The 21,538-nt window shown below is 42.6% G+C and overlaps 1 long non-coding RNA gene across 1 annotated transcript in view; it reads right to left on the minus strand.

Annotated features, from left to right (window-relative positions):
* Positions 1 to 21,538, minus strand: part of LOC103119633 (uncharacterized) — a 301,172-nt gene that overhangs the window by 192,685 nt on the left and 86,949 nt on the right. The gene's annotated exons all lie outside the window — the stretch shown is intronic.

Raw genomic sequence — 21,538 nt, forward strand, 5'->3', positions numbered from 1 at the left:
TAGAAATAAAAATAAATAAAAAGAAAAAAAATCAGTGATTCATAGTACCAGCACCTAGCCCTAGCAATTACCTTGGTGGCAATATATATGTTTTTTAAACCAGGTAACTGATCAGCTCTGGCTTATGGTGGTGTGGGGGAGTAAAACATGGGACTTTGGAGACTCAGGCATGAGAGTCTCTTTGCACCATCATGTGCTACCTACTCCTGCCCAATAAATAAATATTGAACATCTGTTTCAATATTAGGTTAGTGGGTAGCTGATGAGTACAGCATACACTTTCCTTGTGTGAGAACCTGGTGTCAACCTAACACATGAGAGCACCATGCACAACACTCAAAGGAGGCTTCATAAAGGGTGGAAGAGTGGGGGGCAGAGCTACAGTGGTGACTTGGAGGCAGCTGCTGGCCTGAGCTAAGGCAACAATTGCTGGATAGTGTAGGATACTGGGCCATCAGCAGGATGGTGAATAAGGGGTCACCAAGAAGGTGACTCTAGCTCAATCTTGGGTTAAAAAACAGAGAAAAAATAAAAGAAAATCTTTTGATTATTTGTGAATTGCACCCCCACTCGCACCCCATAACCAGACCCCAGGGGCTGGAGAGTTGCTACTAGCAGGCTTCCAGCTGAGCTTTTTTTCTTTACCAAGATTCCTGGCTCGCCATGGGGTGTCATTCCAATCCTTTTCCTTTTTGATTTCCTTCTCTCTCTCTTTTTTTTTCTTTCTAAGTGGCTGGAGCTCTGTTTGAGTGACAAAATATCTGACAAATCAGAGCTTCACCCCTGCCTGGGAAAGAATACCTGGAGCTTTTGTTTGTTTGTTTTAACAATTGACTATCTTTGCTCAGGATGCCTGAGCCAATGGGGACCCGTCCAAGCTGCAGACTGACTGCTAGGGTTTTTTACTCTGTTATATTTTATTATTACTATAATATATGTGCATGTCCCTTCCCCCCCCACACAGGTTTACCAAAATTAACTGTTACTGTTTTTTCCATTGCTAGGTGACTAGGTGTCCTATCCACTGTGAGAGGAACTTGTTTCATGCTACCTCCCCCATCCACTTTCCCCTTTTTCCCTCCTCCTAGCTAATTAAAAAAAAAAAGAAGAAAAAAAAAAGCTCTTTCCTTTCACTGCTTTTTTTTTTTCTCATTCATGTCTTCTTTTCTTCCTTCCTCCTTCTTCTGCTTTCTGAATTCACTGGTACTCGTTTGTGAATTATTTGGGGGAAGGAATCTGACTCAGAGTGGACTCTCTTTGTGTGTGTCTCTTCTCCACTTCCCTTTCTCCTCTTGCTACCCCTAGAATTTACAGTGGACATTAGATTTGCATAATTGTCTATTCTTGATTTCCCTTTTTTCCTTTCTCTTTCTTTTTCATTTGGATTTGGTTGCTACTTTTTCTTGGACTGGAGGTGTTGTATGACTAACTGGTATTGGTTAAACTGCATCAATCCTTGCTTCAGTTACTATTGTAATTTCTGAGGTTGGTAAATGCATTTGTCATAAAGGTATTTATTATAACATGGCTTGTCATCAAAACACAACAACTGAAACAACAGGACAGAAAAATAAAAAACACACCAATAAAGAAAATGGTTAAACCAAGAGCAAATAAAACCGGTACTACAATGAATCAAGACAGAAGCCCAGAAGAAACTCTAAATCAGTCAGAAGTAAGCATAGATAAGAAAAGTATGCAAGCAATTGTAAACCTAGTAGCCACAGAAATGAAGACAACAATGGAGGAAAGGGTTATCAGAATTAGGGAAGCAAGAGATGAGACCCTCAAGGAAAATACTAGCAACCTCGAGGTAATTAGAGAACTGAAAGCTGAAATAGCTGAACTAAAAGGTCAATTAGCAGAATAAACTAATACTATAACTGAACTGAAGCAAGAAGCTGAGGGAAGAGAAAGCGGACTAACAAAAGCAGAAAACAGAATTAGCCAGACAGAGGATGAGCTAGAGAAAAGTAAGAAAGAGGTAAAAGAGCACAAAAAGAGATTGAGAGATACTGAAAACAACAACAGAGACATATGGGATGATCTCAAAAGAAGTAACATTCATATAATTGGCCTGCCAGAGGAAGAAAGAGGGGAAGGGGAAGTAAACATTCTAGAGGAAATAATAAAGAAAACTTCCCAGACCTGAACAACAAAAAGGACATTAAGATTCAAGAGGCCTAGAGAGTCCAAAACAGAGTCAACCCAGACCTGAAGACACCAAGACACATCATAGTTACAATGAAAAGAAGTAAGGATAAAGAAAGGATCCTAAAGGCTATAAGAGAAAAACAAAAAGTCACATACGGGGAAAACCCATAAGACTCCCGGCAGACTTCTCCACTCAAACTCTAAAAGCCAGAAGAGAATGGCAAGTTATCTATCAAGCCCTGAATGAAAAAGGGTTTCAACCAAGGATAATATATCCTGCTAGATTTTCATTCAAACTAGATGGAAGGATCAAAATCTTCTCAGACAGACAACAGTTAAAGGAGGCAACCATCACCAAGCAGGCCCTGAAAGAGGTTCTAAAAGACCTCTTATAAACAAGAACATAACCATAATACTTGCCATATATCAGAGCAAATTAAAAAATGTTGAATAATGGCGCTGCAATACATTAAATCCATATATCAATAAATGTCAATGACTTAAACTCAACCATCAAAAGGCACAGAGTAGGAGGATGGATCAGAAAACAACCCAACTATATGCTGCTTGTAAGAATCCCATTTGACCCACCAAGACAAACACAGACTTAAAGTGAAAGGATGGAAAACTATCATACAGGCTAATAGACCACAAAAAAAAGGCAGGAACAGCCATTTTCATCTCTGACACAGTAGACTTTAAATTTAATAAAGTAATAAAATATAGGTAAGGTCATTAAATAATGATTAGAGCATCAATCAACAAAGAATATTTAACAATTATATTAATATATATGCACCCAATGAAGGACCATCTAAATAAATCAAACATCTACTGAAAGAATTACAAAAATCTATCAATAGTAATATAATAATAGTGGGAGACTTTTAACACCCCACTCTCACACATAGACAGATCAACAAAGCAGAGAATCAACAAAGAAACAAGAAAATTAAATGAAGAGATGGACAGACTAGGCCTCCTGGACATTTTCAGAGTTCTTCACCCAAAAAAACTGGAATACACACACTCCTAGCAAAATGTAGACATATAAATCAGTAATTAATTAATATGAGAGGGAGAAATCAATTGTATGTCTCAAAGTTTCTCAAAAGATAAACCGAATCTTTTTAATATATAGGCTGTGTATTTGATATGCGGACTCTCTCAAAAGCCTAGACCAAGTAGATTAGAGGCATCCAATAGCACAGCTATATACAAGATACTGGGTACTGTACAGCAAACCATAACAAAGGGACTTTTCAAAGTTAACCCAATTAACAAATAATGTGATGATAATATTAACTATCGATTGTCTTTTTGAACCCTAAGACAGCAGGAACCTCACATCTTTACTATAGAGCCCCTACTTCCCCCAGTCCTGGAACCCTTGGATAGGGCCCACTTTCCTGTATGCATCTCCCAATCCAAACCAAATAATATTGCATCCACCGATCACAACCTAACCAAAGCAACGATTGCCACCTCAATATGCTTCACCTCAGACTGTATCCAGAGACTTCACGTGTGGAATGACAATCCTTCAACTTCATTACTCGGGTGAGACCTTTCCTTTTATAGTACACTCTAATTTCATCTCAGGTAGTTCACTTTCTAACAAAGTCCCATAATCTAGATATACACCAGTTTCTGTGAGAGAGAACTTATGTGAGAGAGAGCTTATTTACGTATCCATAAACTACTGCAAAATATATACCTGAAAGCAGAAGTACACTAGAGTTTGCAATGAGTACCTCCCTAACACTTCCTCTCCACTATTCCAAGCTTGGGATCCATGATTGCTCAACAAATTGTTTGGCCTCATATGTTAACTCTCTTTTCAATCACCAGGTTCCAGATGCCACCTGGATGCTGGCTAGGCTTCCCTGGATTGAAGACCCCACCAATGTGTCCTGGAGCTCAGCTTCCCCAGAGACACACCTTACTAGGGAAAGAGAGAGGCAGACTGGGAGTATGGACCGACCAGTCAACGCCCATGTTCAGCGGGGAAGCAATTACAGAAGCCAGACCTTCTACCTTCTGCAACCCTCAACGACCCTGGGTCCATGCTCCCAGAGGGATAGAGAATGGGAAAGCTACCATGGGAGGGGGGGGATTATGGGGATTGGGTGGTGGGAATTGTGTGGAGTTGTACCCCTTCTACCTTATGTTTTTGTTCACTAATCCTTTCTTAAATAAAAAATTTAAAAAAAAAAAAAAGAAACACAGTAAAAAAAAAAAAAACTGGAATACACATTCTTTTCAAATCCACATAACACATACTCAGTGATAGACCACATGTTAGGCCACAAAGATAGCATCAACAAATTCAAGAGCATTGAAATCATCCTAAGTATCTTCTCAGACCACAGTGGAGTAAAACTAATGTTTAACAACAAACAGAAAATTATTAAAAGTCATAGAAGTTGGAAACTAAACAACATACTGCTTAAGAACCACTGGGTCAGAGAGACACTCAAGCAAGAAATTCAAATGTTCCTGGAAACAAATGAAAATGAAGACACAAGCTATCAAAATATTTGGGACATAGCTAAAGAAGTATTGAGAGGGAAACTCATAGCCATACAATCACATATTAAGGAACAAGAAAAAGCTCAAATAAACGTTACTGCTCACATTAAGGACATAGAGGAAGAGGAACAAAGGAACCCTACAGCAACCAGAAGGACAGAAATCACTAAAATTAGAGCAGAAATAAATAACATCGAAAATAAGAGAACCATACAGAAGATCAATGAAGCCAAATGTTGGTTCTTTGAAAAATTAAACAAGATTGGCAAACCCCTAGCCAGACTCACTAAAAAAAGGGAGGGGGAAGACTCAAATGAATAGAATTGTAAACTATAGAGGAAATATCACAACTGACACCACAGGAATCCAGAAAATCATGTGAAACTTCTATGAAGAACTATATGCCACCAAGCTAGAGAAGCTGGAAGAAATGGAAGACTTCCTAGAAATATATGCCCTGCCAAAACTGACCAAGAAGAACTACAAAGTCTAAATGCACCAATCACAGACAAAGAAATAGAAACAGTTATTAAGAATCTCCCCAACAACAGAAGTCCTGGACCAGATGGCTTCACAAACAAATTCTACAAAACCTTCAAGAAACAGTTAATACCTATACTTCTAAAGCTCTTTCACAAGACTGAAGAAAAAGGAAGACTTCCTTCCACCTTCTAGCATCACCCTGAAACTAAAAGTAGGTAGGGACACAACAAAAAAGGAAAACTACAGACCAATATCTCTGAGGAACACAGATGCCAAAATATTAAACAAGATCCTAGCCAACCGGATACAGCAGTATATCAAATAGATTGTTCATCACAACCAAGTAGGATTTATCCCAGGAATGCAAGGCTGGGTCAACATACGTAAGTCAATCAATGTCATTGACAACATCTATAAAGGCAAAACCAAAGACCACATGATTATCTCAGTAGATGCAGATAAAGCCTTTGACAAAATCCAATATCCATTTATGCTCAAAACACTACAAAAAATGGGAATAGATTGGAAATTCCTCAAGACTGTGGACTCCATATATAGCAAACCTACAGCTAACATCATACTCAATGTACAGAAGCTGAAAGCATTCCCCCTCAGATTGGGGACTAGACAGAGATGTCCACTATAACCATTACTCTTCAACATAGCAATCAGGCAAGAGAAAGAAATCAAAGGAATACAGATTGGAAGGAAAGAAGTCATGGTCTCACTATTTGCAGATGATATGATAGTATACATAGAAAAACCTAAAGAATCCAGCAGAAAACTACAGGAAGTTAATAGGCAATAAAGCAAGGTGTCAGGCTACAAAATCAATGTACAAAAATCAGTGGTACTTCTTTATGCAAACACTAAATCTGAAGAAGATATCCAGAAATCACTCCCATTCACTATTGCACAAAATCAATAAAATACCTAGTAATAAAGATGACTAAAGAAGTGAAAGACATGTATCCTGAAAACTATGAGTCACTATTCAAGGAAATAGAAACTGATAACAAGAAATGGAAAGTCATCCCATGCTTATGGATTGGAAGAATAAACATCATCAAAATGAATATTCTCCCCAGAGCCATATACAAATTTAATGTGGTACCTATCAAAGTTCCACCAAGCTTCTTTAGGAGAACAGAACAAAAACTACAATCATTTATCTGGAACCAGAAAACACCTAAAATTGCCAAAACCATCTTGAAGAAAAGAAACAGAAATGGAAGCATCACACTCCAGATCTCAAACTATATTATAAGGCCATCATCATCAAAACAACCTGGTACTGGAACAAAAGTAGGCACACAGACCAGTGGGACAGAATTGAAAGCCCAGAACTAAACCCCCACACCTATGGACATCTAATCTTTGATAAGGGGGGTCCAAAGTATTAAAATGAGAAAGGAGGTTCTCTTCAATAAGTGGTGCTGGGAAAACGGGGTTGTAACATGCAGAAGAATGAAATTGAACCACCTTATCTCACCAGAAACAAAAATCAACTCCAAATGGATCAAGGACCTGGATGTTAGACCAGAAACTATCAAATACTTAGAGGAAAAAATTGGTGGAACACTTTTCCACCTAAACCTCAAGGACATCTTCCATGAAACAAACCCAACTGCAAAGGAGACTAAAGCAGAAACAAACCAATGGGACTACATCAAATTGAAAAGCTTCTGCACAACTGAAGAAACTATCACACAAAGAGATCCCTCACAGAATGGGAGATCTTCACATGCCATACATCAGACAAGAGACTAATAACCAAAATATACAAAGAGCTCAGCAAACTTAGCACCAAAAAAGCAAATGACCCCATCCAAAAATGGGCAGAGGATATGAACAAAACATTCACTTCAGAGGAGATGCAAAAGGTTAACAAGCATATCAAAAACTGCTCCAGGTCACTGATTGTCAGAGAAATGCAAATAAAGACAACATTGAGATACCACCTCACTCCTGTGAGAATGACATACAGCAAAAAGGACAGCAGCAACAAATGCTGGAGAGGCTATGGGGACAGAGGAACCCTTCTGCACTGCTGGTGGGAATGTAAATTGGTCCAGCCTCTATGGAGAGCAGTCTGGAGAACTCTCACAGGGCTAAACATGGACCTTCCATATGACCCAGTAATTCCTCTCCTGGCAATATACCACAAGGATTCCATAATGCCCAACCAAAAAGATATGTGTGCATCTATGTTCATAGCAGCAGAATTCATAATAGCTAAAACTTGGAAGCCACCCAGGTGCCCAACAACAGATGAGTGGCTGAGAAAGCTGTGGTATATATACACAATGGACTACAATGCAGCTATTAAAAACAATGAATCCACCTTCTCTGACCCATCTTGGATGGAGCTAGAAGGAATTATGTTATGTGAGATAAGTTAGAAAGATAAAGACAAGTGTGGAATGATCCCACTCATAAACAGAAGTTGAGAAAGAAGAACAGAAAGGGAAACTCAAAGCAGGATCTGACTAAATTTGTAGTAGAGCACCAAAGTAAAAACCCTGAGTGGAGGGTGAGGGTGGATGTTCAGCTTCATGGGGTGGGAGGGTGTGGGTAGGTAGGATGGATGGGATGGGACACAGTCTTTTTGTGGAGGGAATGGTATTTATGTACATTCCTATTAATCTGTAGTCATATAAATCACTAAGTAATGTGAGAGGGGAAATACTGATTGAATGTCTCAATCTTTTTAAAGCACAGACTGAGTCTTTAATACATATGCTGAGTCTTTGATATATTGACTCTCTTAAAAGCTTAGTCTAGAGAGAACAAAAGCAACCGGTGGCATAGCTATATGCAAATAATGTCAAAGGACATAAAATATAGTGATGGTGTGTATGATACAGCAAATCCTAACAAAGGGATTTTTCAAAATAAACCCAATTGCCAAAAAATACGATTATTGAAATAACTATCTGTTGTCTTCTTAAACCCTAAGACAACAGGAATCTCCCACTTCCTCTATAGAGCCTATGTTTCTCCCAATCCTGGACCCTCTAGAGTGGGGCTCACTTCCCTGCATGCTTCTCTCAACTCATACCAAATGACATTGCATATGCCAATCTCAGCCTAATCAATGCAACAAGTACCATCTAAGCATGCTTCACCTCAGACTGTGTCCAGAGACATCAGGCATGGATTTACAACCCTTCACCCTCATCACTCAGGTGAGACCTTTCCTTTCATGGTAGTCTCTAATTCCATTCCAGGAGGTTCACTTCCTAACAAAGTCCCAAAACCTAGATATAGGCCAGGTCCTGCAAGATAGAGCATATGTTCACATGTATCCATAAATTAGGGCAAAATATATACCTGAAAGCAAAAATACACAATAGTCTCTAGTTAGTCAGTATCAAGTTCATAATGAAATAGTGTCCACTTGAACTTAGATATCCTCCTCACCTACCTCCTATTACAGTTCTCTCACTCAGTCCAAAGCTAACCTTAACAAAGCAAGGACTGCAAAAGCTGAATAAGGGCAAGAGACTGGCATATTTTAACAATAAGAGTCACTATCAGCCCATTCCACCAGCTGTGGCCCTAATCGGAGAATCCTGAGATTTCCAAACAGACTTGATGGGCCTAGAACTGGAATAAATCCTTCTCTCCATTGTTACCAGTCATTTCTATCAGGAACAACAAAATAGACCCTTTTGTGGGCCCCCATAGGCCTTGCCCTCAACTTGGATCAACTATAGTAGAGAATGTTCCCCATCCTCCAAAGGGAGGATGGACAACATATTCTATGCTAAACCTGAGGAAAATGGGTCAATCCTGGGGCAGCATGGAATGTTCCTGCTCATCACCACAGGATGTGAGCTCAGATCTACAGGGATGCAGAGTTCACACAGGCTCCTAAGCTTATTATGGGCCCCAGATTGCTGGGAAATTGTGCCAATGCAGTCACATCTGCCATGTTGTCCCCTCAGGCTACTGCTAGTTCCCTGGAGAGTTGGGACATTCTCGGAGTGCCTGTTCAGCCATGTTGTGCCCTCAGGACATTGTCTATATCCCCGAGATATCTGGAGTGCTCTGGTTACTCCTCCCCCCTCCCATTCTCGTGAAAGCTACTCCTATAAAAGCCTTTCTTCTTCCGCACCGCTCTCTCTTGCCGGCACTCCACTCTGGTGTTCAGACGCAGGAAAGGTTACTGCGTGAGGTGGCCATTTTCTCTACCTCCACGTGGCCCAACCTGCTTCTCTAACACCCAACTCTGAGGTGCCAGTGCAAATAAAGATTTGTGTTTCCTCTTCGCTCCAGGCCCTCTCTCTCTCTTCTCTGTGGCCCGCACACTACAACATCTGGCTCTACAACACCAGATCATATCAATTTGGTGGGGTTTACAGTCAATAATATTTATAACCCCTTTCCCATGTTAGGGAGCTACTTTCTTCTCTGTTGCGGATTTCTGGCCCTTTTCCCAGACAAGACATCTCCCCAGACAATAACTTGGATCCACCTGCATATCAGATTTCAGGCTCAGGCAAAAAAAAAAAAAAAAAAAAAACACTAGTATAGCTACGGGCCCTTTGAAATATAACTAAAATATGCCTACTAGCTATCTACAAAATGGAGGAGCCCCCCCAACACTTCATCTGCACTATTCCAACCTTTAGGTCCATGATTGGTCAACAATTTGTTTGGCTTTGTATATTAACTGTCTTTTCAGCCAATAGGTTCCAGCTGCTAGCAGGATGTGACCAGACTTCCCTGGACAGACAACCCCACCAATGTGCCTTGGAGCTCCACCTCCCCAGAGCCCTTCCCACTAGGGAAAGAGAGAGACAGGTTGGGAGTATGGATCAAACTGTCAACGCCCATGTTCAGCAGGGAAGCAATTACAGAAGCCAGACCTTCAACCTTCTGCATCCCACAATGACCTTGGGTCCATACTCCCACAGGGGTAAAGAATAGGAAAGCTATCAGGGGATGGGATGGGATATGGAGGTTTGGTGGTGGGAATTGTGTGAAGTTGTACCCCTCTTATCCTATTGTTTGGTCAATGTTTCCTTTTTATAAATAAAAAAAAAATTAAGGTGTAACAGTGTGTGGTTTCTCTCTCTTTCTTTTTTAATTAATTATTCATTTTTATTTTTATTAGTGATTTAATAATTATCAAAAGATTGTGGGATGAGAGGAGTACAATTCCATACACCAGAATTCTGTATCCCATCCCCTCAGTTGGAAGCTTCCTTATTCTTTATTTTTTAATTTTATAAATTAAAGTCCCTGCAGTCTTTTCTACTCGATTCATGTTTGTGAAGCATAACTGGAAAGTGGGTCCTTATTCTTGAGTCGGAAAAGTGAGATTCTCAGAATGAATGCAACTCATCATGTTCTTTCGAGAATAAAATTTTTTTTAATGAATTAATTATTAGGGCTTCAGACTCTGCATGAGCTGTTGTCCATCTCACAAGAGATGCTCTATGGATGCTGTGAGACAGACTCAGGTTCCCAGAAACCCCCTCTGATGTGGGAGTGGTTGTGAAACGACTCTGCTCCCTAGAATAGGTCCCAATCTACAGACAACCCAAGGATGCAGGGATGTTATAGAAGGGAAGGTAATCCTACAAGTCAACTGGCTGAAGCAAAGAATTTCTGCATTCAGAGCACCCATCACTAATGATCGCTGAAGCACATTTACAGTGAAAGCAATTAGCCTTTATCATGTGTACAAAGACTGGTATCAATTCCAAACATACCTAGTTTTCTTCTAGTTTGTACAAAGAGAACACAGATGGTTGTGCCAACAGCCAGAAGACACAAGGGCACAGCGAATCCCACTACCCAGGGCCAGAGCCTGGAGAACATGGCGTCTGAAACACAAGAATTGTCTTGGTAAAATTGAGCTTGACATCAATGATCTACATTCTGAGAACAAGCTCCAGAAGTTTTCTCCTGGGAGGCATGTGAGCAGGGACAGAGATTCTAAGTCTCACCCTCCTTCCCTCCCTGCAATTCACAGAAACCCAGGAATCCTGGAGAGACTGGTATTCCATCTACTTCCTAATGAGAAAGATTAAAATAATAATAATAATGCATCAGATACCACTGTATCTGATTGTCCTCAATCTTACAGAACTTCACTGAGTCTTAGACTGTCCTGCCTATTGCTTGCTTGTCACATACATGTGTGTGGAAGGTAACTGAATAGAAAGGACAGTGACAAAATCTGATTGAGGAAACTGAGTAGGAGAGAAGAGAGATGGATATAAGGAAATACTTTGTAGTGTTTGTGGTATTTTATGTTTTGTTGAGAGCTATATTTGAAAGTGTCTACACATGAAGGTTTGATATTCCTGACAGGCAGGACAGGCGAAGACTCAATGAGGTTCTGTGAGATCCAGGACAGTTAGTAAAATGGGCTTCAACATCTAGGCCAGAAAGTCAACAGTGGCCCCAGGGCACAGAGCTGGTGGGTGGGACTGACCAGACTGCCTTAATTTGACAGCTGGGAAACAACACCAAAGTGTTCAAAAGGGTCATTTCCTTAGGCAACAGGAATCAGAAAGGTTTAGAAAGAACTTTAACAAGGGGGCTGGGTGTTGGCATAGTATGCAATGCAAGGACACGTGCAAGTATGTGGGTAGATGTCTTTCTGGGAAAGATCTGTATCTCCCCTCCTCTTTCAGTTTCTCTGTCCTTGGTTGGCAAGAACAGTGGATTTGTAGTGCTGGCACCAAGCACCAGTGATAAACCCTGGAAGCAAAGAGGGAGGAAAAAAAGGAAGGAAGAAAGGGAGAAAGAAATTTAACATATTCCAAAATATTTAATCATCCTTTGGTGCATTGTGTAAACATGCAAATATTACAATAATGAAGTAATGACATTCTCTGTCAGAGAAATGCAAATCAGACAAACATGGACTTTCACTATTTCTCCCACTAAGAAATACAGTAGATGAGTAGAGCATCCTCCTGGCCCCTCACCCATGGGTCTTGGATGTTGTCACCTCCTTGCTCAGCAGAGATCTCTCAGGATTCTGACACTGGGGGGCACTGACCTGCCATAGAAACGTGTGCTTCCTTCTCCTCATTGAGGACTGGGTTCCTTATGGCACAAGACACATTTCTTGACTTGGTATCTACAGTGACTGATGTTTGCACATGAAACAGGCCATTTCCTTCTGCTGTCTTTGTCTCAGAGGCTGGTGGCAAATGCCGCAGTCCTTGCAGGTTCCTCCAATGCACCTCAGGCTCTGGGTACCAGCCCCTGGATGTGCAGGTCAGCTTTACCTCCCCAGTGCCTCCAGGCTCAATGTGAATCTGAGGAGTTGTGCCAGAAGCTGGGAAAGAAAAAAGAAACTGAAAAAACAGGTTCTTCAAGAGGTTTATTCAAGAGGTTTTACTTTCACTGTCACCTGCTGCTACCTAGTTAACCTTTATGAATCTCAACTCCTATTTATAAATGTGAAGGTTAAAAAAAAAACTAACCACAGTGTCTGAGAATGCAGAATTTTGGTGGTGCAAGTATTATGGAACTATACCTTATTATCTTATAGTCTTTTAACTCACTATTAAATCACCAATTAAAAAATAAAATATGAAAAAAGAAAAACACCAAACACAGTAAAATTTGGGAACAAATAAATTAATACGACTATATCAATACTAAATAAAATACCCACAGGCCATGCCTGTATGTATCAATTGTTTCCTTTTACAGTTTCTACATTAAAATAGTATTTCTCATTTATCTGATGACTCCTTTTTTTCACCATTCCAGATTGTTGAGAGAAAGAGGCTGAGACCACCAGCACCAAACCCTCCCCCAGCATCATGGATGCTGGGCTCAAACCTCTCACAGGAAGTGCCGCAGATGCACTCACAGGTGAGCTGTATCTGAATCCATGTGCAGCCTGGGAAGTTAAGAGACAACTAGCTTTCCCACAAGTATTAATCTCCCCTTCCTGCAATATTTTCCAATATGGCCTTCCTGGCAATAAAAAAAAGATAATTATTTCCATGAGTCTGGCAGAAAAACAATAAAAAGAAAGGAAGAAAGATAGAAAGGAAGAGAGAGAGAGAGAGAGAGAGAGAGAGAGACAGAAAGAAAGAAAGAAAGAAAGAAAGAAAGAAAGAAAGAAAGAAAGAAAGAAAAGTGACCCAGAAAACACAGTGGGAAAAGTTTTACTCTCAAATATGAGGTCTTGAATTCAAGTCACTGCATTGTCTATACCAGAAATGCTCTGGTCTTCTCTTCCCTTCTCAAAATGAATAAATACATCTGTAAGTAAGAACATCATGATCTGAAAAAAGATGAAAAGAACATGCAAACTTCACAATGTCTAGCACTTTTCTGGCTTTGTTTCCCTCCCCCTAAGCTCAGAAGAGAAGCCAATCTGGATAAAGCTATGTTGCTGTGGAGTTCAGAGATAATAACACAGTCTTACCATAGCGTAGTCCATAGCTAAAAGGAGTTTAAAGATAATAATACAGTCTTACCAATAACATAGTCCATAACTAACAAGTAAAACCTAATTTAGATTGGGAATAAACTATCTTTCTTGTAAGTTTAATTGTGCCTCTCAACAGATGTTGAAAAAGTAGCTTTATAAATATAAAAATATGACTTTATTTGGAAAAGCCATCTTTGTAGAGAAGTGATTAGTAAAGATAAGATCTATGGGAGGAAGGTAGGTCTTAATGCGACATGATAGCTGCCTATAGAAACAGAGGAAGTTAGGACCCAGAGACACAGGGAAATGGTCAGACAGAGGCAGGCAGAGACTGGAGTGAGGCCACCAGAAGCCAGGGATCCCCAGAGCCATTAGAGCCTGGATGAGGAGAGGAAGGGTTCTTCCGTCCATGCCTCAGTGGGAGCACAGCCCTGATGATCCTTGGTATTGAGTCATGGCCTCCAGAGTTGTGATCATAGAAAAATTCTTTCAAGTTTGTTGTGAGTACATATTGTTATCCCAGGAAACAATAAAGTCTTATTGAGCTGATGAAGATTGTTTTTCTTTTTAATAACTTGTTTATTTACCAGAGCACTGCTCAGCTCTGGCTTCTGCTGATGCCAGGGGTTAAAACTTGGGCCATGGAGCAGCAGACATGACAGGCATTCTGCCCAGCCACTATGCTTCTGCCTTGATTTGGTGAAGGGCAGCTTCATATAATACCAGTGCCTGTTGCATGAATGGCTAGACCTCCCACCACCACCACCATAGATGGCAAAGTGACTAGTGACAGTCCTTCTATCACATCATGTCTATCCATCCTTTTATCATGCAAGTGCTCCAAGGGGAACAGTCCAGACTGTCACTGAGTAGGAGTGAGGGGTGTTCACTTGCCATAATGGACAGGTACTCCTGCAGGAAATCTTGCCATCTTTGTGAGGTGAAAATTATCTGATGCTCTTAGATGGACTGCAGTGATTTCTCTTAAGCTCCATTATAGAGGAAATACAGTAGAAGCTTTCTTTACCCTTTTTGATGGCAGGAGAGATATATTTCTGGGGAAATGTCATATTTTATGCAGAGATCTGAGTACACGTGATGGCAGAGCAAGGCCAGAGCAAGCAAGACCACACCTGACTGGGCAATCAGGTGTCACCTGTGGGCAGGAGGAAGGTGCAGGAACCTGGCCTCACAATGCAGAGACCAGATTCTTCCTGCCTCTGTCTAGATCCTTCTGCAATTCAGAAAGTGGACAGATACATTTCTGTTCCTGTTCAGAGCAGAACATACTAGAAACTCTCTTCTCTCTTCTCTTTAAGCATTTATGTTGGCAAATAAAAAGGTGAGCAGGAGGGACGGCGATGGCGGAGGAGGGAGCGGTGGCTGTGTGCGTGCGGGTGCGACCGCTCAAGAGCAGGTAGAGGGCGCCTCCAGCGGCCCCGGAGGGAGGCGGAGGGTGGCCCCGGCCCGCTGGCGCCGCCGAGATCCCAGCTGCCCGGTTCCCGCACCCCCGGCTGGCTGCCCGGGGCTCCCCGCGCCTCGTCCTCCTGGCCGGGCCCCCCGAGCTCCCCGCGGCCCCTGCGGTCGGTCACCTGTCGGCGCCGGCGGGGTCCCGAGTCTCCGTGGGTGTTGCCCGGCCTGGGCACAGCAGGGAAGCCTGTGCGGGCCTCGGAGGAGTGACAGACAGACAGACAGACGGGTCCCGCGGAGGCAAGTGCGGCCCTCGGCATCGCTGGCCCTTGGCCGCCTTGCGGGAAACGGACACCTGCGGAACGGGGCCGGGGCCGGGGCCGGGGCGGGGGCGGGGGAAGCCTCTTGAGGGTGGCTGTGTCTGGAGGGATGGAGGGGGTGTCATCGTGATGAAGAGAATAAAAGCCTTTTTATTATTGTTATTATTATTACTTTAAATTTATTTCTAAAAAGGAAACCCTGAGGCGGAGGGTAGAGAGCAGAACGGTTCTGCAAAGAGACTTTTGGTGCCTGAGGCTCCAAAGTCCCAGGTTCAATCCCCACCCACCCACCCACCCCCAGCACCATAAGCCAGAGCTGAGCAGGGCTCTGGTTAAAAATAATAAATAAAAGAGAAAAAGAGGGGGGCGGGATAGCGCAGCGGGTTAAGCGCAGGTGTCCCAAAGCACAAGGCCCGGCGTAAGGATCCCGGTTCGAGCCCCCGGCTCCTCACCTGCTGGGGGTGGGGGGGTCTTCCCAGGCGGTGAGGCGGGTCTGCGGGTGTCTGTCTTTCTCTCCCCCTCTCTGTCTCTCCCTCCTCTCTCCATTTCTCGCTGTCCTATCCAATAACGACATCAACAACAATAACTACAACAAGGACAACAAAAAGGGAATAAATAAATAAATGTTTTAAATTAAAAAAAAGAGGGGCCGGGTGGTGGCGCACCTGGTTGAGTGCACATGTTACAGGGCACAAGGACCCAGCTTCAAGCCCCCGGTCCCCACCTGCAGAGGGAAAAGCTTCAGGAGTGGTGAGCAGGGCTGCAGGTGTGTCTCTGTCTCTCTCCCTTTCTCTGTCCCCCTCTCAGTTTCTGGCTGTCTCTATCCAAAAACTAAAGAAAAGAAAAACACAAAAACCATAGGTGGTCCAGGAGGTGGCGCAGTGGATAAAGCATGAGGTCCTGAGTTCGATCCCCAGCAGCACATGTACCAGAGTGATGTCTGGTTCTTTCTCTCTCTCCTCCTATCTTTCTCATTAGTAAATAAATAAAAACCACGGGATAAGAGGGGGACAATTCCCACCGCCAGAACTCCATATCCATCCCCTCCCCTGATAGCTTTCCTATTCATATATATGTGTGTGTGTATACATATCAATATTTATTTACTTATTTCCTTTTTGTTGCCCTTGTTTTTTTATTGTTGTAGTTATTATTGTTGTTGTTACTGATGTCGTTGTTGTTGGATAGGATAGAGAGAGATGGAGAGAGGAGGGGAAGACAGACGGGGGGAGAGAGACGGACACCTGCAGACCTGCTTCACCGCCTGTGAAGCGACTCCCCTGCAGGTGGGGAGCCGGGGGCTGGAACCGGGATCCTTATGCCGGTCCTTGTGCTTTGCGCCACCTGCGCTTAACCCGTTGCCGCCGCCGGATTCTGTATCCCTCTGGGAGCATGGACCCAGGGTCATTATGGGGAGCAGGAGGTGGAAGCTCTGGCTTCTGTAGGGGTTTTGCATAAAAAAATTAAAAAAAAAATTAAAAAAGGTGAGCAGATCTCTCCTGCAGCCTGAAGAGTCAGGATAGACTGTTTGGATAAACATTTCTTTAACATCCTGACCTCTGATGATCCTGTTTTCACCAGTGTCCAGTTTATATTCCAACACTGTAGATTGCTAAATAGAGCCAAAATACTATTAAATCCTAGAAATTATTTCAGTTTTCTTTTTTTAATATTTTATTTACTTATTCCCTTTTGTTGCCCTTGTTTTATTGCTGTAGTTATTATTGTTGTCATTGTTGGATAGGACAGAGAGAAATGGAGAGAGAAGGGGACGTCAGAGAGAGGCAGAGAAAGACACCTGCAGACCTGCTTCACCGCCTGTGAAGCGACTCCCCTGCAGGTGGGGACCCGGAAGCTGGAACCGGGACCCTTATGCGGGTCCTTGCGCTTCGCACCACAGGAGCTTAACCCGCTGCAATACCACCCGAATCCCATTTCAGAGTTTTCAATCCAGAGCCGCACCTGTGACCAACACCTTGAATTGTGCTGCATTTTCAAATGTGGAGCTTACAAAGTTACACCTGTACTCTCCGTCATCTGAAGGGAGGATGGGATGGATCCTCAGGGCCACCTGTCCTGTGGTGATGTTCTCCTTCAGGAACTCTGTCCTCCCTCGGTACTGCGGGGACTGATCCTCCAGCTGATCCTGGGAACCAACGTAACGATGAATCCCAATTGAAGGATTCATTCGGAACCAGGTCACCACCATGTCCTCAGCATCTGTCACTGGGCTGAGGTGACAACGCAGCACTGCTTCTTCCCCAACTGAGGTAATGACAGGTACTTCTGGGCCTATCACACGGAATTGCCCTAGAAGGAATGGAGAAAATAGAGATTACTGCCAAGACGGTGTTCTGAAGAGCTGTTCTAAGTACGTGTATTAAATCGCAAATCAGTAAACAATGTAGCTTTAAAAAAGAAAGGAAGGAAAGAAGGAAGGAAGAAAGAAAGAGAGAGGAAGGAAGGAAGGAAGGAAGAAAGAAGAAAGAAAGAAAGAAAGAAAGAAAGAAAGAAAGAAAGAAAGAAAGAAAGAAAGTTGTTATTCCCGGAGTACATTGTGAAGCAATTACTTAAACTCCTTTGTGTCCTGGGAGGGTCGCTCAGCTGTGGAGCACAGGACCTGAGAGCTTGAGGCCTTGAGGAAGAGCCTGATACTGCACATGCTGAGCAGAGCTCCAGCCTCTCTTTCTTCAAAATCACAATTGTGAGGGGGACACTAATTCATGTTTTTTTAATTAAAATATAACTGATAGGAAACAATTTATTGATTACATGCACATAATACAATGATTAGATGTATGTAAATACAGAAAAAAATTATTGCCACTCTGACTTATTTTAGCATCTATCGTCACACACCTGCCTTTTTTTTTTTTTCTGATATGAGCACTTTTGAGATTTGCTCTCTTAGTAAATTTCATATATGTTCCAGAAAAGGGTAAGAGACAGGGAGAGGAAGGCAGAGGAGAGAACACCTCTTCAGTGCTTCTGAAGCCTTCCCTCTGCACGGGGCTCACATGTCTGGTGGACCCTTGAATTAGGTCCTCATGCCTGGTAAAGTGTGTGCTCCACTGAGTGAACCCATCCCTGACTTATTTACAGTTTTTAAAATGATTCATTGTATTCATTTCATGAGAAGAATAAAGGAAAGAGAGAGGCCAGAGCAGCACTTTCACACATGCAGTGCCAGAGATCAAACTCACGACTTCTAGCTTGCAAGTTCAGAGCTCAACCACTTTGTTACTCACCAATATACTAATTTCTGTTACACAGCATGGTTGTTGACCTGGTTAAGTGCCCTCATTACAATGCACAAGGACGTAGGTTCAAGCCCCTGACCCCCACCTGGAAGGGAGAAAGTCTCACGGGTGGTGAAGCAGGGCTGCAGGTATCTCCCTGTCTCTTTCTCTGTCTCCCTTTCTGTTCTCAATTTCTCTCTGCCTCTATCCAATAATAAACAAATAAAATTTAAAATATATACTTATAAAAGCATGTTTGGGTCTTTGATCCCAAATGTCCTTAAACACTTGAAATTTCTTGAGTGATAGGTATGTATTTACTAATTTTATAGCAGTTTTTTTAAAAAATGACCATTTACTTCATATGTGAGAGTTTCACAAGAAATGGAGAAGAGGGTGGGAATTGGAAGAGAAACCAGGGCATCACTCTGGTACATAGAGTACTGGGGATTGAACCAGGAACCTCAGACATGTGAGTCCAGTGTGCTAGCTGAAACTTCTTCCCATTGCCTGGGCAGCCTTTTGGACCCAAACATAAGCTTGCACTATTGAATCGATTCAAAGTGGGACCCCTAGAGTAATTGGAGGGGGATAGTCTCCAGATAAACAACCAACTGCGAGAAGATTTGAACATTTTGCTTCCCCCTCCCAGTCTCTGTGAAGAGAAGAAAGGTTGAAGATTTGCTCTCATCAATTATTAATCCCCTGTGGAAAGCAGTCTGGAGAACTCTCAGAAGACTAAAAATGGACTGACTTTATGATCCTGGAGTTCATTTCCTGGGGATATATCCTAAGGAACCAAATATATACTAATCCATAAAGATTTGTGTTCATAGCAGCACAATTTATAATAGCCAAAACCTGGAAGCAACCCAAGTGTCCAACAACAAATGAGTGGCTGAGCAAGTCGTGGTCTACATACACAATGGAATACTACTCAGCTACTAAAAATGATGAATTCACCATCTTCACCTCATCTTGGATGGAGCTTGAAAGAATCATGTTAAGTAAGATAAGTCAGAAAGAGAAGGAAGAATATGGGATGATTCCACTCATATACAGAAGTAAAAAAAAAATGATAATAAAATTAAAAGAAGAAGAACAGAAGGGAAGACACAATGCAGAACTTGGAGTGGATTTGGTGTATTACACTGCCAGTGCTCATGTAAAGTGGCTCCAACTAAGCTACTGGCCTTCCCAATACTGGTTCTAGTGACCACATGCAAAAGTAAGGAAACACCAGGAGGGATCCTAGTATGGACCTCTGTTTATTTAGGGTAAAGCACAAAGTTTTATAGAAAACAGAACAAAGGACATTGTTCACATATGTCAAAAATTACAGGTTTCATAAAGGTCAGCTTGCCCCTATAGTGGGGAGGGGTAGAAATGACAGGAACTGATGTGATACCAAAAGGTCAGAACAGTTAGTCTCCATGATGCAGGCATGTTAATTATCCAAAGGTATTAAGAAAAACATAATGGCTAATCCAGTAGGGTGAGATGAAACAGAGACAGACAAAACTTGATGTAAATCATAGATATCAAAGGAAAGCAAGGAAATAGATGTGGGGGGCACACTGCCAAGTCACTGGCAGGGGTATATGATACAGTGTGTTCTACTATATGTTCAAAAAGGTGAAATTATAATGAATGTGTGAACTTTGAATGACTATAGTGAATTTTGAGTGAACCCTCAAGCAGGCAGCCATTTGGCCTGCTAGTAGGGGGAACTAAGTGTGAGAGGCGTGTAGGTTTTCTGTGGGGTTGAGAGACTAGCAAGGGGAAACTGAGTCACGGAAGACTTTTCCCTCTTAGCTCATCCCTATACACGAGAGGCCAATAAGTGGGGTGTCTTTCTAGACATCCATCCAAGGCTGGGAGAGCTCCCCTAAGATCAACCAAGCTTTCACATAGTCCTACATTACACCAAAGTAAAGGACTCTGAGGCAGTTAATGTTCATGACAGCAGTGGAGAAACTAGATGGGGGGGGGGGTAGATTGTTATGTGGAAAACTGAAAAATGTTACACATGTACCAAATATTGTATTTTACTGTTAACTGTAGTGCACCTAGAGCAGTGCTGAGAAACACAGAGGGCAGGGAGTCTGCCTGAGGCTGATGAAGAGACGGTTGCAGTTCACTTCCAGGAATAAACTGAACCAGGGATGTACAAGATGTGGTGGGAAGATGCTATTGAAATGGGGCTGAGAAGGGACTTCAGTGAAGGAGATGCAGTGAAAACATGCAGGTGAGAAGCTGAAGGTCAAATCCAGCTCCAGGGGGAGGAAGGGCAAGTCAAGACAGGGACACAGGACACAGCTCCTAGCTCAGCAGGGACGGGATTGAGACTCTCAGGGTGACAGGGGCCCAGGGCTGCTGAGTCCAGGTGCTGAGAGCAGTAAGCAGCACACATACTGGCCTTTCCTAGTGCAGCTGTAGGAGGGGACATGGGACACTCAGCAGACTGAAAACAGAGTAAGTTAGAACTTAACTTTCAGGTTATTTAGTGGTTATAAGTAAGCTTGGCATTCATTGCATTATTTTATACTGACAAATCTAAGATAGAATTTTTTCTTTTAAGGAAAAAGCCTCATATACTGAAAGAAAAGCACAAGTTGAAGGAAAAACAGTCAAAAAAAAAAACTTCAGAAAAGAGGCAAAGCCCTGGGACCACCCCGTGTAACAGAGACCCTCACCCCACCCCACCCACAGCTGGGCCTCAGCATCAGCAGACAATGACAGCCCTTCCCACTCACCTATGCCTGGCCAGGGAAGCAAGGCTGAGAGCAGGAGGGTGCTGATGCCCACGCACCAGGGCTGCATCTCAGCTCAGGGCTCCTCTCAGTGTGCAGGGTCAGGTGCTCACAGGCCTGGAGGCTGCTCACTCCCTCCACACTCTTCCTGGAGCTGTGGGACCAAGAGTCCTGAGGAGAAAGCTGCCTGGTCAGAACCAGAGTCAGGACCCCCTCAGTGGGTGAGCA

This window comes from Erinaceus europaeus, chromosome 9 (assembly GCF_950295315.1).
Source record: "Erinaceus europaeus chromosome 9, mEriEur2.1, whole genome shotgun sequence".
Lineage (NCBI taxonomy): Eukaryota > Metazoa > Chordata > Mammalia > Eulipotyphla > Erinaceidae > Erinaceus > Erinaceus europaeus.